General features: G+C 44.7%; 1 protein-coding gene and 1 pseudogene across 1 annotated transcript in view; both read right to left on the reverse strand.

The window, feature by feature from the left end:
* Window positions 1-14194, reverse strand: part of LOC140243862 (transmembrane protein 198-like) — a 175553-nt gene that overhangs the window by 19315 nt on the left and 142044 nt on the right. The gene's annotated exons all lie outside the window — the stretch shown is intronic.
* Window positions 5344-13693, reverse strand: LOC140243954 (uncharacterized; annotated as a pseudogene).

The following is a 14194-nucleotide window of genomic DNA, read 5'->3' on the forward strand; positions in this document are numbered from 1 at the left end:
CTGCTAGGTAGTGGAAGTTTCCATAACCAGCCCAGCAAGTTTTAGGTACATAGATGCACTAGTACACATTCTTTGTGAGCGAGTAAGCAATCAATCAACGCTGAACATTGCGTAGTTTGGAATCTTTATCGTGCTGATGACCAGCTCGGTACTTCGTAATGTTATGTTTAGCGCCTGTACGCCTCATAAGTCGGCGAGTTTATTTCAAAATAATAGCAAAAAGAGGAAGATTGAAAAATACGAATTATGACTGAATTATGACTGAATATCAAAAGAGTCGATGCGGCAACTGAGAATCGATGCGGGCGGGGAGCGGGCTGGGACGAGAATTATGAATTTCTTGGTATTTTCAGCGCCATTTTGAAAATAGTAAATAGTAAAAAATTTGATGCGGCGGCCCAAATCGATGCGCGCGAGGACGAGAAACTGGTTTCTTTTTTTACTTGGCCTAATATGAATACATTCCTACTTTTAGGATATGTATACATATATATACATACAGCCTGCACAATGTTGATTGTGATGCCTATTCTATTAATTCAAGGGCAAATAACATTTCCATTATACAATCTTAATGAACATCCTTACACCTAGTTGCATGAATTTCCATGAATTTGCAAGTACTTTTAGGCCTATTTTATCACCCATTATTTCCTCAAATAAAGCCTCTGAATATTAATCAATGTAAACAGCATTGAACAGAACCGATTTTCATTTAACTTTAACTTAAAATTAGCTTCCAAGTGTGCCCAATAGATACAGAAAAATTGAAATCTTGTTTAATGCGTATTTGTAGCTATGTTACAATCCTTTTCTTTGTTTTTTTTTTTGCAAGGAGGGTACATCAATTCATTATGAGCATGTTTATCTATGAGTTGATATACAAAAGTTACATGAGTTTGGTATACATTATAGTAGATGTTTTTGTCATATTTTGGTGCCTTGGTCACTCAATGACTTTCCGAACACGAGACCCACTGGTTCAGAGCTCACCTGAGTATCTCAAGTTCACCTTCCATGCAGTCTTGCAGACTGTTACCTAGGCAGAACACATCAAAGTTGGAAGCCTTTAGAGATCTCCAGGGCCCAGGGAGACATGACATCCATATGTTTTCATTCCATGACACTTGCCAAGTCTGTAGAAAATGTGATGAGTTTCCAAAAAGATTAAAACTTAAAACTGGTCCCTAATGAATTAGTTCTGGCAGCAACCAAACAGGGGCACTCCTGGATCTGCCATGAAACATTTGAAAATACATGTGCCTTCTACAGCATAAGGTCCCAGTTTGCAATCATGGCCTTTACCCATTTCTGATTATAGAGGGAAACATGAGGATCAGGCGTGATCCTCTTATCTCCGAGATACATACGACCACCTGTTACAGTATGCTATTATTCCCTATAATTGCCCATAGAGCGAACTAAAATTTTGAGACAAATGGCCTACCATACACCGCCTGTGTCCCCCGGGTTGTATGCACGTAACCCGTCACCCGCCATGACACTTCCTCCAGTTCCAAGCACCAAGAGAAAACCTGTAACAGGGACACGCAGACATGTCGCGCTGCGAGGCGAGGGGAAGACACAGATAGGTGGTTGTATGTACCTTGTAGATAAGAGGATCACGCCCGATCCTCATGATCTACTATCAGTACATCCGGGCCCCGTTTTATCAAGATAAAGTTAGCGTTGATTGTTATCCAACTTGAAGTCCGCTATAACTTTAAATCAACTGTAAGTTTCCGTTTTACGAAGAGACTTAATAGACGATTATAGTTATAGCTCATCACCATGACTTAATTATTGATTTAGTCAAAACAAAAAACACAGGACGAGGCTGGTTTCCATTACTGTCTACCTAAAAACAATACAATACATAAAGCAAAACAAACAACAAAAACACGTCTGTACATGATTGTTTGCCATGGCCACGGAAGCGTAGTCTGCTAGCACAACGCAGTATTACGCTACAGCCGCTGAATTAGATGTTTGCAACAGAACCGCAAAATACGCTGTTTTGCGTTTTATTGAATAAAGTAGGTCAATAGATCTAGCACATCTCGAGCTCAACGAAAATCTGCATACGCGCGTACTGTAAAGATCCGTCACACTACGTAGATCTCAGTAAATCTAACGTTATAACAGTATTCATTGACGTACACGGATATAAACGTACAGTATCTGACTATCCAAGGTGAAGGTCGTGTACGCATTGTTTCAAGTTCTGTGTTTACGTGTAGGATTATGGAAACTTGTGAGAGTGTGGTGACTACAATAGCTTGTTTTTACCTCTACGTTGCAGATTGGCTTTTTAAAGAATAGATCGTGAGTCTACAAGTCAAAATTCTAGACCTAGTAGACGCTCTAGTCTGCAGTGTTATGGTAAGTACAAACGACTCGCTGTTACGTTACTTAGGCCTAACATTAGGCCTATTCACTGGTTAGATCCTACTGTCGTACTCAGTGCTATAGAATTGAACTCTTTATTTTCCGTATGATATTATAGGCCTACTAAACTCTTAATTAGTATCTACTAACGAACTAGCTCTACGTAGGGGCCTACGCACATCAGAAATCACTGGTTTCCTCGTATATGGGTTCTTTGGCAAGATATGCATTGCACACAGACGCGGTTCCAGTTACTCGGTTACTTGCCCTTGCTGGCGATGGCTTGATTGGCGAGCGGGCGGGCCGAGGCGCCGGGCGCGCAGGCTGGGATTGAGACTGCTGTCTAGGATATTTGTGTGCAGCAGTTGCGCAAGCAATGCGTGCCGATCATGAATTTTATGCAAGGAAAAGACCATAATTACATGAAAGAAATGCAACTAAAGGTTAGAGAAAGTGAGCAGTTAACAAACATTTGTGACAACACCCCAGCTAGACTAGGAAAGTGTGACAGTCATCTTTCTTCTGTAAATTGCTTTACTATTGAGTCTACCCAGACTGTCTCTACTTAGAGTTAATATTTTATCAACTGTAAACTTATCATGGATTTGGGGCGGTTAAGAAAACTTATATGTTGGTTTTGGAGGAAGTTGGAGTTGATTTCAACTCTGGGTCTCTTGATAAAACGGACTTGAAGTTTTTTTGGAAGTTAATCATAGATTAAGTGGACCTAGAGTTGATTTGAGAGGTTAATCATATATTATCTTGACTTAATGTTCGATTTATCTTTTGATAAAGTGGGGCCCCAACCACCTATCTTTTACAGCATGCTAGACCGACACGGACTAAGCAGGAGGCTTGGCTGCAAAGGGCGGTGTATTAGCAGGACTTAGGCGCAGACAGCAGGGCTGCCCGAGAGAACGAGGGCACTGTGGCGGGGATGTCCCGGAGATAGATGAAGGAGTTTGGGGATCGCCAGTTAGCTGCCTTCTGAATCTCAACAGACACACCATTAAACAGAGCCCAAGAAGCATTAATCCCCCTTGCATCGTGTGCACAGGGCGACACACCAGGCGAGAGGGCATTTGGGCCGGCCACTCTGATGGCAGCAACAATCCATGGTGTCTCTTGAAGCTAGTGAAAAAGGTTCTTTCGTAATCATGAAGAGCTGATCACTGGAGCAATGGTCCTTAGTGCGCGCCCAATAGTACTTGAGTGCACGCACTGGACACCAGACCTTATCCTCCACCACCGAAGAGTGGGCAGACAGCAGTTGGGTATAAATCTTAACTGCATGGGAGCCAGCTGTCTGGTTCTTTGCCAGAAAGGACGGGCTGGGAATGAGGCGCACCCCTGTGCATTCCCAACGCACATGCCCTGGCACCGCCGACAGTGTGTGCAAGGCACTGCGGTGCTGACCAGAGGCAATCGCCAAGAGAAAGACCATTTTAATGGTCACATCTTTAAGGGAGGCCTCAGCAAGGGGTTCAAAAGGCGCCCTAGCGAGGGCCTCCAGCACCAGAGGGAGGCTCCACAATGGGAGCAATCTCTGAGTCGGGGGGCGCTCCAGGAAGAAAGTGCGGACCAGGCCTGTTAGGGAGGGGGCAGTGGGGACACTGGCCCCGTCCACAAAGCCGGCATGAACGACCGCAATAGCTGAATGGTAACCAAGGATGGTCAAGACAGTCAAACCCTTATCAAAAAGGGAAATGAGAAAGTCTGCCACATCCCTTAGAGGTGCAGAACAGGGATTTACCCCCTGTGATTCGCACCAGCTAAAGTATCCAGCAAAATGGGAATTATACGATTCCCGGGTGGACTCCTGTCAGCTGCAAGCAACGAAAGTCGCAGCCCGCTCTGAAAGGCCCACCTGAGCTCCAGATTCCCTGACAATGGCCAAGCAGTCAGGTGGAGCGTGGCCGGCCGGGGTGCAAGGCCCCCGACACTGGCTGGGAGATCAGGTCCGGGCGAGCAGGGAGGAGCCTCGGGTTCCCCACTAATAGGCCCGTTCTCTTGGGCCACCACGGTGCTATGGGGATGGTCGCTTGGTCCTGCCTCACCTTCCGCAGAACGCGGGGAATGAGAGCGAACGGCGGGAACACATAGCCCCTGAAGTCCTTCCACTGGAAGTAGAAGGTGTCTATCCGCCAGGCCGCCCGGGTCCTGCACCCTCATGCAGTACATCGGTAGCTGTGCGTTCAGCTCCGAGGCAAACAGATCCACATTTAGTGGGGGAAGCTGACACACGAGCAGTTGCATGATCTGCGGGTGGAGCATCCACTCTGAAGGGAGAACCCGGCCCTGGAACAGAAAGTCTGCGACCAGGTTGTTCAAACCTGGTATGTACGATGCAATGGTGAAGACTTCAATGTGTCAGCACCACCTCCACAGCTCTGCCGCCAGAGCGTTCAGGCATGTGGAGTGTGTCCCTCTCTGCTCAACATATGCTGCCCGGGTCCCGCACCCTCGTGCAGTACATCAGTAGTGCGTCGGACCTAGGCCACTGCCGGCCACAGGCCACTGCCGGGCGGTTAAGCAGGTGGCTGTCCACCTGCACAGGGAACGTGGCTTCCCTGGGCAGAGCACCAAGCATCGCAGGGGCATGGCTCGCACCCGCCTTCTGGCAGGGGGAGCGGCTCACTGAGCGATGGCGAGGTTTCCACGGGCACGGGAGGAGCGGCGGCGGCAGCAAGCGTGTCGACCAGCTGACCGGGAAGCGCCCAGCTGCAGCTCTCGGCAAACCGGCTCATCATCGCGAAGAGCTCAGCTTTGCTAGGCTGGGTTTTGCCTGCCTTGCTCTTCTTGCCTATTTTCTTAGTCTTTTTAGCAGAGGGAGAAGCTGACAGGGCTGATGCAGGCCGCTTCTTAGACTTCTTCCTCTTGAGTCACCAGGGGCGAGCTCTGAGGCTGTCCAGCCAGAGGAGTGCCGGTGGAGGAAGCCACAGATAGCTGCCAGTCTTATCCGGGGGCCTCAACCGGCACCGCCTGGCTAGGCGGGGTGGGGAGGGCTCCAGCGGAGGTAGCTGCCGGCCTACGGGAGGCACGGGCACTCACTACCAGCCTCAACTTGCGGGCCGGGTAGGAGGGCACTGGAGGTGTGGGGGGTGGATGGCTGGGAAAAAACCGCAGCTGGCACTCCCCCGCTCTCAGACCCCACTGACAGCCTGACCGGGCCGGGGGAGAGCGGACAGAGCCATGGCTGGATGCCACTCTAGCAGCAGGGATGACCAGCCGGTTGGTGTTACGAGCGGACGGGGTGGGGGCGGCTCTCCTGAGTGAGTGCGCTCGGGGAGGCTCCCCACCGCTCTCAAACCCCTTGGACGGCCTATTAGAGCCGGGGGGGGGGGGGGGGGGGGGACAGCGGCCAGCAATACTATCGTGGCGCCATGGGTGGCACTACTCCTGCTCCTCCGAATTGCTGCCCCCAGAGGCGAGAAGCTCAAGGGGAGGGTCGGCTGTGCTGAGCTCTCTACCCTCTGGCTCAGACACCGGTAAAGGCTCTCCCTCTACAGGGGGGTCCCATGCAGTAAACTGCCCTGAATCCGCCGGCCGAGGAAGGGGCCAGGGCTGGAGTCCTCAGGATCGGGGGGTGGGAAGACAGCCAAGCCTCAAGCAGAGCCCATGTCGGGTCATTCCACGTGGAGCAAACCGCCCAGGGATCAGGACGGGAGCACTGCCTGCGCAGCGGGCAACACGAGTGCGTATCCCAGTCCGGCAATCCCCGGCGGCAGTTCTGGCATCTAAGAGTCATTCCTGTATATCATGCATGAGAGAAAGGGACTCAGAAACAGAACAATATATATATATTGTAGACAAAAATGTGTACAAGACAAGGGGCAGGAATTATACAAGTGCTGTGCAAACAAGATGGTCTATGTTGAAGGCACAGCGAGAAAATGCCTATGAATAATCATACATGAAACATGTATGAAAGGCAGCACCAAAAACCCTGGGCCACATAAATGACATATGTTAATTATGGCCAAGGTGGCCCGCCAAAGGCAAAAACTACAATAAAGGCCGCGACTGCCTGCCATAGGCGAAAACTAAGAAAGGGGCCTCGATGGCCCGCCATAGTAAAGATTTTCCTTGATGTTTCTATAATTAGCCAAACGGCAAGAAACTTTACCTTAAACGAACTCCCGAGATCGAAAAACGTCTACCGGATAAAGGAAAATCTAGAAATAACAAGTATGCCGTACAAGGTAGGCAAGGTGAAAAAAGGAGAAAATCAAGCTAGCACAAGTCACGCTCCGAAGCCGCGGTGCACACAACACACTACATGTATGGGGAAATGCAATCTAAACGAGGTTAGTTAAGACTGAGGAAAAAAGCTTGATTCTCCCCTTTTTCGCCAACATCAATGTAACAAAAAACGATATGCTAGCCTGAAACAATCAAAGGGTTAGAAAATGGAAACGACTGGCCTGATTGTTGCGGGTTCACGTCGATGGAGACAGATTTTCACTAGCGATCGTGCAAGATGTCCAGTTCGTATGAAGGCGAACGGAAAGAAGGAAGTGTCATGGTGGGTGACGGGTTATGTGCGTACGACCCGGGGGACACAGGCGGTGTATGGTAGGCCATTTGTGTCAAAATTTTAGTTCGGTCTATGAGCAATTATAGGAAATAATAGCATACTGTAACAGATAGGTGGTCGGATGTACTGATAGCAGATAATGCATTCAAAGATTCCCTTAATTTGGGGGATTTGGGGCATCTTGAAGTCCCCATGGGGTGCATGGTACCATTGTGACTAAATGATATGATATTCTATCACCTGCCAAGTTCGGTCAAAAAAAAAATGGCCACGCTTTTTGTAAAGATGATGAAAATGTGAAAATTGGTCCATAATTTAGTACAGGCCGAAAGGGAATCACCCCTGGACCTGCCATAAACAATCTTACGAGTACATTCACTGATGTATCTACTCAAAGCACTTCTGGTTTTATAGAAACAGAGACTCTAATGCTACTTCTTTTAGAGGTTGATGGGCCACTTTGAGACTGTTTTCTCAAGATTTCCTGCCCTCCCTAGAGAGTTCGTAGTTATCATGCTCTAGATGGCTGTGTGTGTGTCTCTCTCTCTCTCTTAAGATTTTTATTTTTTTTTTTGCGCATGTCACAAATTCAACACCCAAGAGTCATACAGCCCATGAGACTAGACAAATAAGGCCCATGAGTCTGACACTAGGCCAAAAAAAAAAAAAAGAAGAAGCAGAGTCCGACACTACGCAAACAAAGCTTATTCATAAGCAAATTTAAGCAAAGAAGACCAATGACCTTCTTCAATGCCGACCTTATTTACTCGTGGAAAAAATCCCAAAAATATTTAAATCACGAGAACAGATCCAGGGGTGATCCCCTTCGCATCCGCGCCAAATTAGGGACCAATTTTCACACTTTCATTATCTTCACAATTTTTTTTTTTCTTGGTCTACACTGTTCAGGGTACTTTCAAGTGTTTCATGGTAGATTCAAGGGTGTCCCCTACTGAGGACAAGTTTTAAAGTTTTGATCTTCTTTTTGGAAATGTGCATGATCACGTTTTTTACAACTTTGGCAGGTGTTTTCGCCAGTGTCATAGAATAAAAACATATGGATGTCATGTCTCCCTGGGCTCTGGAGGTCTCCAAAGGCTTCCAACTTTGATGTGTTCACCCTAGGTAACAGTCTGCAAGACTGCATGGAAGGTGAACTTGAGATACTGGGGAGCTCTGAACCCATGGGTCTCTTGTTCAGAAAGTCACTGAGTGACAAGGCACCAAAATATGACAAAAACAATTTCCATACCAAACTCATGTAACTTTTGTATATCAATTCACAGACAAACATGCTCATAATAAATTATTGATGTACTCTACCTCTTAAAAAAAAAATATTGGGTGTATGCATTAAATATAAAGGTAAATTTCCACATTGTATGAAAGTATGAGATGTTTTAAACTATTCAAAGACTTCAATTTTTGTGTACCTATTGAACACACTTGGAAGCTAATTTGGAGTTAAAGGTAAGTGAAAATTGATTCTGTTTGATACTGTTTACAGTGATTAATGTTGAGAGGCTTTATTTAAGGAAATTATGGGTGGTACAGTACTTGCAAATTCATGCAACTAGGTGTAAAGATAATCATTAAGGTTGTGAAATGTTAATGTTCTTTGCCCTTGAATTGATATACAGACACCACAACCAACATCGTGCAGGTTGTATGTATATTTACAACAAAAGTAAGTGTATATTGGTGATTTGAATAATAATATGTACATTTATGCAGATTTTCATGGACTTACTCCTGAATGTAGGCATTGCAGTAATTATTCCTGGCAGTGAAGATAAGAGACATGAAGGGACCCATTTACAGATGAAATAATTGGAGATGGCGGCCATTTTGAATATAATCATACGCATATATGCAAATTATGTATGTAGGAATACTTTTAAGTTACAAAGTCTGACATCATAATTGTGTTCATTGACGTGAAGAACATAGATATAGGCGCCAAAATTTACGTTCTATGTACAAGTTTTATGTACGGAGATATTAAAAGGCCATTATGGCGGCCATTTTGGATGCATGTATATATGCAGATTTATGCAAATTATGTACAAAGGAATAATTTTAAGTTACTGCTGATGTCATAATTATATTCCTTGACCTAAAAAACATACGTTTAGATGCAAGAACTGACTTTCTATGGGTTTTATGTCCCAAGATATAAGCATTAATAGGTTTCATGGCAGCCATTTTGAATTTATGCAAATTAGGCATTGATCCACCACTCGAATTTTACTGAACTTTTAATATGTTATCTTGATAGCTCTTCCAGGTTAAATGCAAGTGGAATGGTTTCTGTTGCAATTTGTTTTGGGTTGACCCCCTTTTTTTCATATTTTGACTGGACTATAGATGTAACACTCTATCCTTCATAGAACACTCAGTACACAGTTGTTCAGATGGGGACAGTGTACCATCATGGTTTCATTGTGAATTTTATGACACTGAAAGGATAAATCTTTGCTCCACCAATGTTTTTTTTTTTTTGTTCTGTGCAGATATCAGGGACATTTGTGTGCTTGAGTGTGTCTCTGCAAGTATGAGTGTGTGTGTTTGTGTGCACAAGTGCATGAGGCTTGTCACAGAAATGAGACAATGTATACTTATCAGTTTTAGGTCACCGGTCGAAGAGACTTTATTTCTCTTCTCCACCAAACACATGCCTGTGGCATGACCTCTGATCAGAGTCAGGGCGCGCCTGTACAGATGTCTCGCACAATCAAAGGAGCTCACGAAAACATCATACGGAATTCTTACGTGACAATTAGCCCCCCAATTAAGATAATTTACCCTTGTAAATTTCCAAACCACAAAGAATTCCTGGCCCTTATTGTGGTCTTTTGATTGAACCCATAAACAGCCCTACGTAGACATCGACCATGCCCCTAATATTTGTCATTCATGGTCGCATAACTTTGTAACTACAGTTAGTATAGAACTCCTGATTTTGCCCACAATGACTAACGTTCCTACGTATGAAACCTTCATGTGATTCAGCTTGAAATTGGTCCAACATTACTTCTGCCATATATGTACACTACATCAAAACTATAATATTTAACTCACTGAGCAAAACATTTTAAAGCCTATCTTGATACAACCCAGCACTAATATCACGTCCTTTTTTACATTTATAAATCTTTTTTCAGATTGATCACCAGTGTATACTAAATATACCCTCTCAGACATTTGATAAGTGTAGCCATTGCCAAGACATATGACTACAAATATGCCCCACATAGTAATTCTGTATTGCATATTACTCTGTGTTCCATTTGCATTGAACCAATTTTCTGCCTATGTGTGGTTTATCTCACACACAAAACATCTCCACAAACCATATAATACAAACCCCTATAGAAATTTCAACATCTAAATGACTTGTAGGTATGAAATTATCCCTGTTGATACATCTTACCCTGAAATATGAATTTCATGCAGATACCTACACATGATTTAAGCTGAACTGTATAATATGGAACTTTACCAACAGAACATTGTATTCTGTCACATATGTTGATGGATGTCATGTTCCAACCAACACATCCTGACTTACTTACTAACAGACATGTATTTAACATGTATACTTACTGTGTACATAATACTATCAGCATATTCTAACATGTAGCTCACTGTTTGTACAAAACCTCACATCTTGGGTGTCTTGAATTGCAAACCAAACTCTACCATGCACTATTCATGAACTTTTGCACTTTTGTCATCTAGGGACATAAACCTTGCTATGCATAACATGTAAAACAAAAACCCAAATATATATATTACTTCTCTTTACTTACACTCTATACTGAGCTACTGAGTTGTTATTTGTGTGATTACGCTAAATCCCACTTTTAACTTACTTCGCCTGGCATTCCTGTCATAGTATTTCTTGTACTTTGCTGCAGCCCCTTTGAGTGATTCCTGAGCTAATTCCCATGTCTTTACTAGTCTCTCACGGAGCTCAATCACATACTCATACTCATCTCTGCACTCACATCTCCATTTGTCCACAACTCCCTCAACACCTCTATGGGTCCACAGACATTCCTCCCAAATAAAAGCTCAAATGGAGAATATCCAAGACTATCTAGAACTAGGTGTCTCGCGTAGAGCAAAGAGAAGTGCAGGCAGATATCTATCCCACTCTTGCGGTTCGTCTGCACACAGGCGTCGCAATGCCGTTTTAACCAGCCCATTGTACCTCTCCACCAAACCATTACACATGGGGTGGTATCTAGAGCTAGTGACCTGTTGAATTGACAACAATCTGGACACTTCCTTCATTAAGCTTGACATGAACTGGGGACCTAAGTCTGACATAACTTCACTTGGTATGCCTACACTGCTATACACACCAAGCAGTGCTTCGGCCACTTCCACAGTTGTTAAAGACTTCAAAGGTAAAGCCTCTATGTACCTAGTAGCATAGTCTACCACTGTCAGTATATGTGTGTGACCTCTAGCTGACCTCGTGAAGGGACCTGTTAAATCTATAGCTATCCTCTGAAATGGAACACCTATGATTGGCATTCGACCTAGGGTCGTCTTGAGCACTCTACCTTTGCTCACTGTCCTTTGACAAATGTCACACGACCTACAAAAGTTCGCAATGTCTTCGGCCATTCCAGGCCAGAAGAACTGGTTCTTAATCCTGGCCATTGTATTGTTTCTTCCTACATGACCTCCCATCAAAGACTCATGTGCCACTTTCATGAGTTTCACCCTCTGTGACTTAGGGAGAACTACACATTTGTGCCCCACACCAATCTTAGGATTTTTTTCATCCCTCCTCTGTCTGTACAAACAATGTCCCTCTGACACGAACATGTACTTTGACTTTTCATCTCTATCTGCTTTGTTCCATAGTGATTTCAATGATGGATCTTCCTTTTGTTCACGAACAAAATCAACAGGCTTCAGACAGGAGATGCATGGGATCACCAGTTTTCAAACCCTTGAGCGGTTTGACCTTAGCCTCCTTCTGAGACCGAGTTTCAACTGCCATCACCTGTGGATCATCTTCTTTCGCCTCAGAAAGATTGTCAACCTCCTCCTCATCAACGTCATCAACATGATTATCTACAGTTTGCTCATCTCCAATAACGTATCTACCACCATCATCCTCATGATCAGCATTGTCACTCAATGCTTTGCTCCCTCTGGGCACCAACTTCAAATCTGGATCATTGGGCTCACGTGCACCAGTGACATTCCCAACAATAATACTTCACACAAGCAATCCGGCATACACAATACTTCAACCTCATCTGAAAAATATGGCGACTGGAAATTGCTTGACTGTTCCATCAATCATCCTCACTGTCTGATACCTCCCAGTCAGCTGATGTCTCTCAACCAGTCTGGACTTAACAACGCATGTACTGCATCCTGTGTCACAAAGAACTGAAATTGGAACTTCACCAGGATATAACCTGCCTGAAACAACTGGCATGTGGTTCATCATAGCACTCACTTCACCGTAGGCCATACCCAACCTTTCAACACCCACTTTCTCATGCGTGATTGGATTATGCGTTTCAATGGGCATGCACGCTGCTGTCTGCGCAGGCTGTGACTGTCTGCTACTCGCGTCATTAGAACGTAACGGACCAAGTGACTCTGTGAAACTACTACTTTGCGGCACGCTTGCAGCACCACCAGACTGTACTGGTCCTGGACTGTTTGCAGTCTCTTGCATCATTGCCTGTCCATGTTTTACATGAGCCAATGGGCAGTCTCGCTTGAAATGTGATGGATTACCACATATGTAGCATCCTTTACCTGACCGCATACTTGTACCACTTGACTTTTCCCCCTTTGTTCTGGGTGGACGTGGTGCATGTTCCTTACTGTTAGTGTTGCCTTTGTTTACTACTGGCTGACCTGAATTTACCCCACCTAGTTTGCCTGTAGCTGTGGGTCTGAATCCCCCTTGCTTGCGAGGAGCGCAAAATGTATGCAGTCCATGAGCCCCTACATACACCGTAGCTCTTTCCACGATCTCATCAATACTACTGCGTTGCCCCTCTCTCACAAACACTTCTATTCCTGCGGGACAGCACTGTACAAATTGTTCCCTCATTATCAAGTCAAAAAGGGCATTGTAATCTTCAGAAATCCCAGACAATTCTATCCACTTCTGTAGATAGCCCTTCTGTCAAAAACTAAACTGCCTAGGCTGTTCGTTCCTCTCCGGCCTGGCCGTACGGAACTTTTTCCTATATCCATCTGCAGTTAGGTGATAGAACGTCATTAATTCATGTTTCACTGTTTCGTAATCACTGCGATCTTCACTTGACATTCTATTCACCACCTCCAAGGCTTGTCTGGTTAAATTAGTAATTAGATGCAATACTCTTGTAGTGTCAGGTACACCTTGGCTATGATTAAATCAAATTTGCATATGTATGCGTCAAATCTATCGTTTGCGTCATTGAACTCGCCTACCTTCAACTTCACTCCACCAATAGCAGCAAAACCGGTTCCTGAGGATCTTCTCCCCTCTACACGAAGTTCCGCCAACCTCACTTCGTTAGCACGGTCCTTTTCGCGTTCTATGCGCTGCTTTTCCCTCTCCTCGCGCTGCTTCTCATTCCCCTCTCGCTGCTTTTTATTTTCTTCGCTCTGACTTTCAAGCTCTTTCAGCCTCGTTTCCGCGCAGCGCTCTGACACAACCTTACTAAGCTCACCACCAGTAAGACCTAAATCTCGACCTGGTATCGAAAATTCCCTGATCTGATCGATACAAGCCATAATTATCTTACTGTGAATACTGCATGAAAATGAAATTGTATTGCAATTAAATGCTGGGGATGCAAGCCACTTGTCTACTCTGACAGACAGTATCAACACCGTAACAGCTTACCAACAGTACCGGAATACCTTTACATGAATGTACAGTACTTTATTCTAGTCACTGCTAGTACAGATCTAATTCCAGCCAAGACACGTTCACCATGACTCTAAAACTAAAATCAAAGGAGCTCACGAGAACACAATACGGAATTCTTACATGACAAGGCTGTAAACAGATGTTAAAATAAGGTCATTATCCAACCAGAACCGACTACCCTTTTTTCAAATTCAAGGATGATGCACGCGGTGATTTTTCAGTGGGTTATAAGATTTTAACCATTTCAACTATAGCCCTGTGAGAGATAAACAGACCACAGAACTTGGGGTAGCCTCCGTTGAATATCCCAAGCACATTGTTACCCCATGACAGCTAAGATGCCTGACAGTGATTAGACAATC

This window comes from Diadema setosum, chromosome 20 (genome assembly GCF_964275005.1).
Source record: "Diadema setosum chromosome 20, eeDiaSeto1, whole genome shotgun sequence".
NCBI lineage: Eukaryota > Metazoa > Echinodermata > Echinoidea > Diadematoida > Diadematidae > Diadema > Diadema setosum.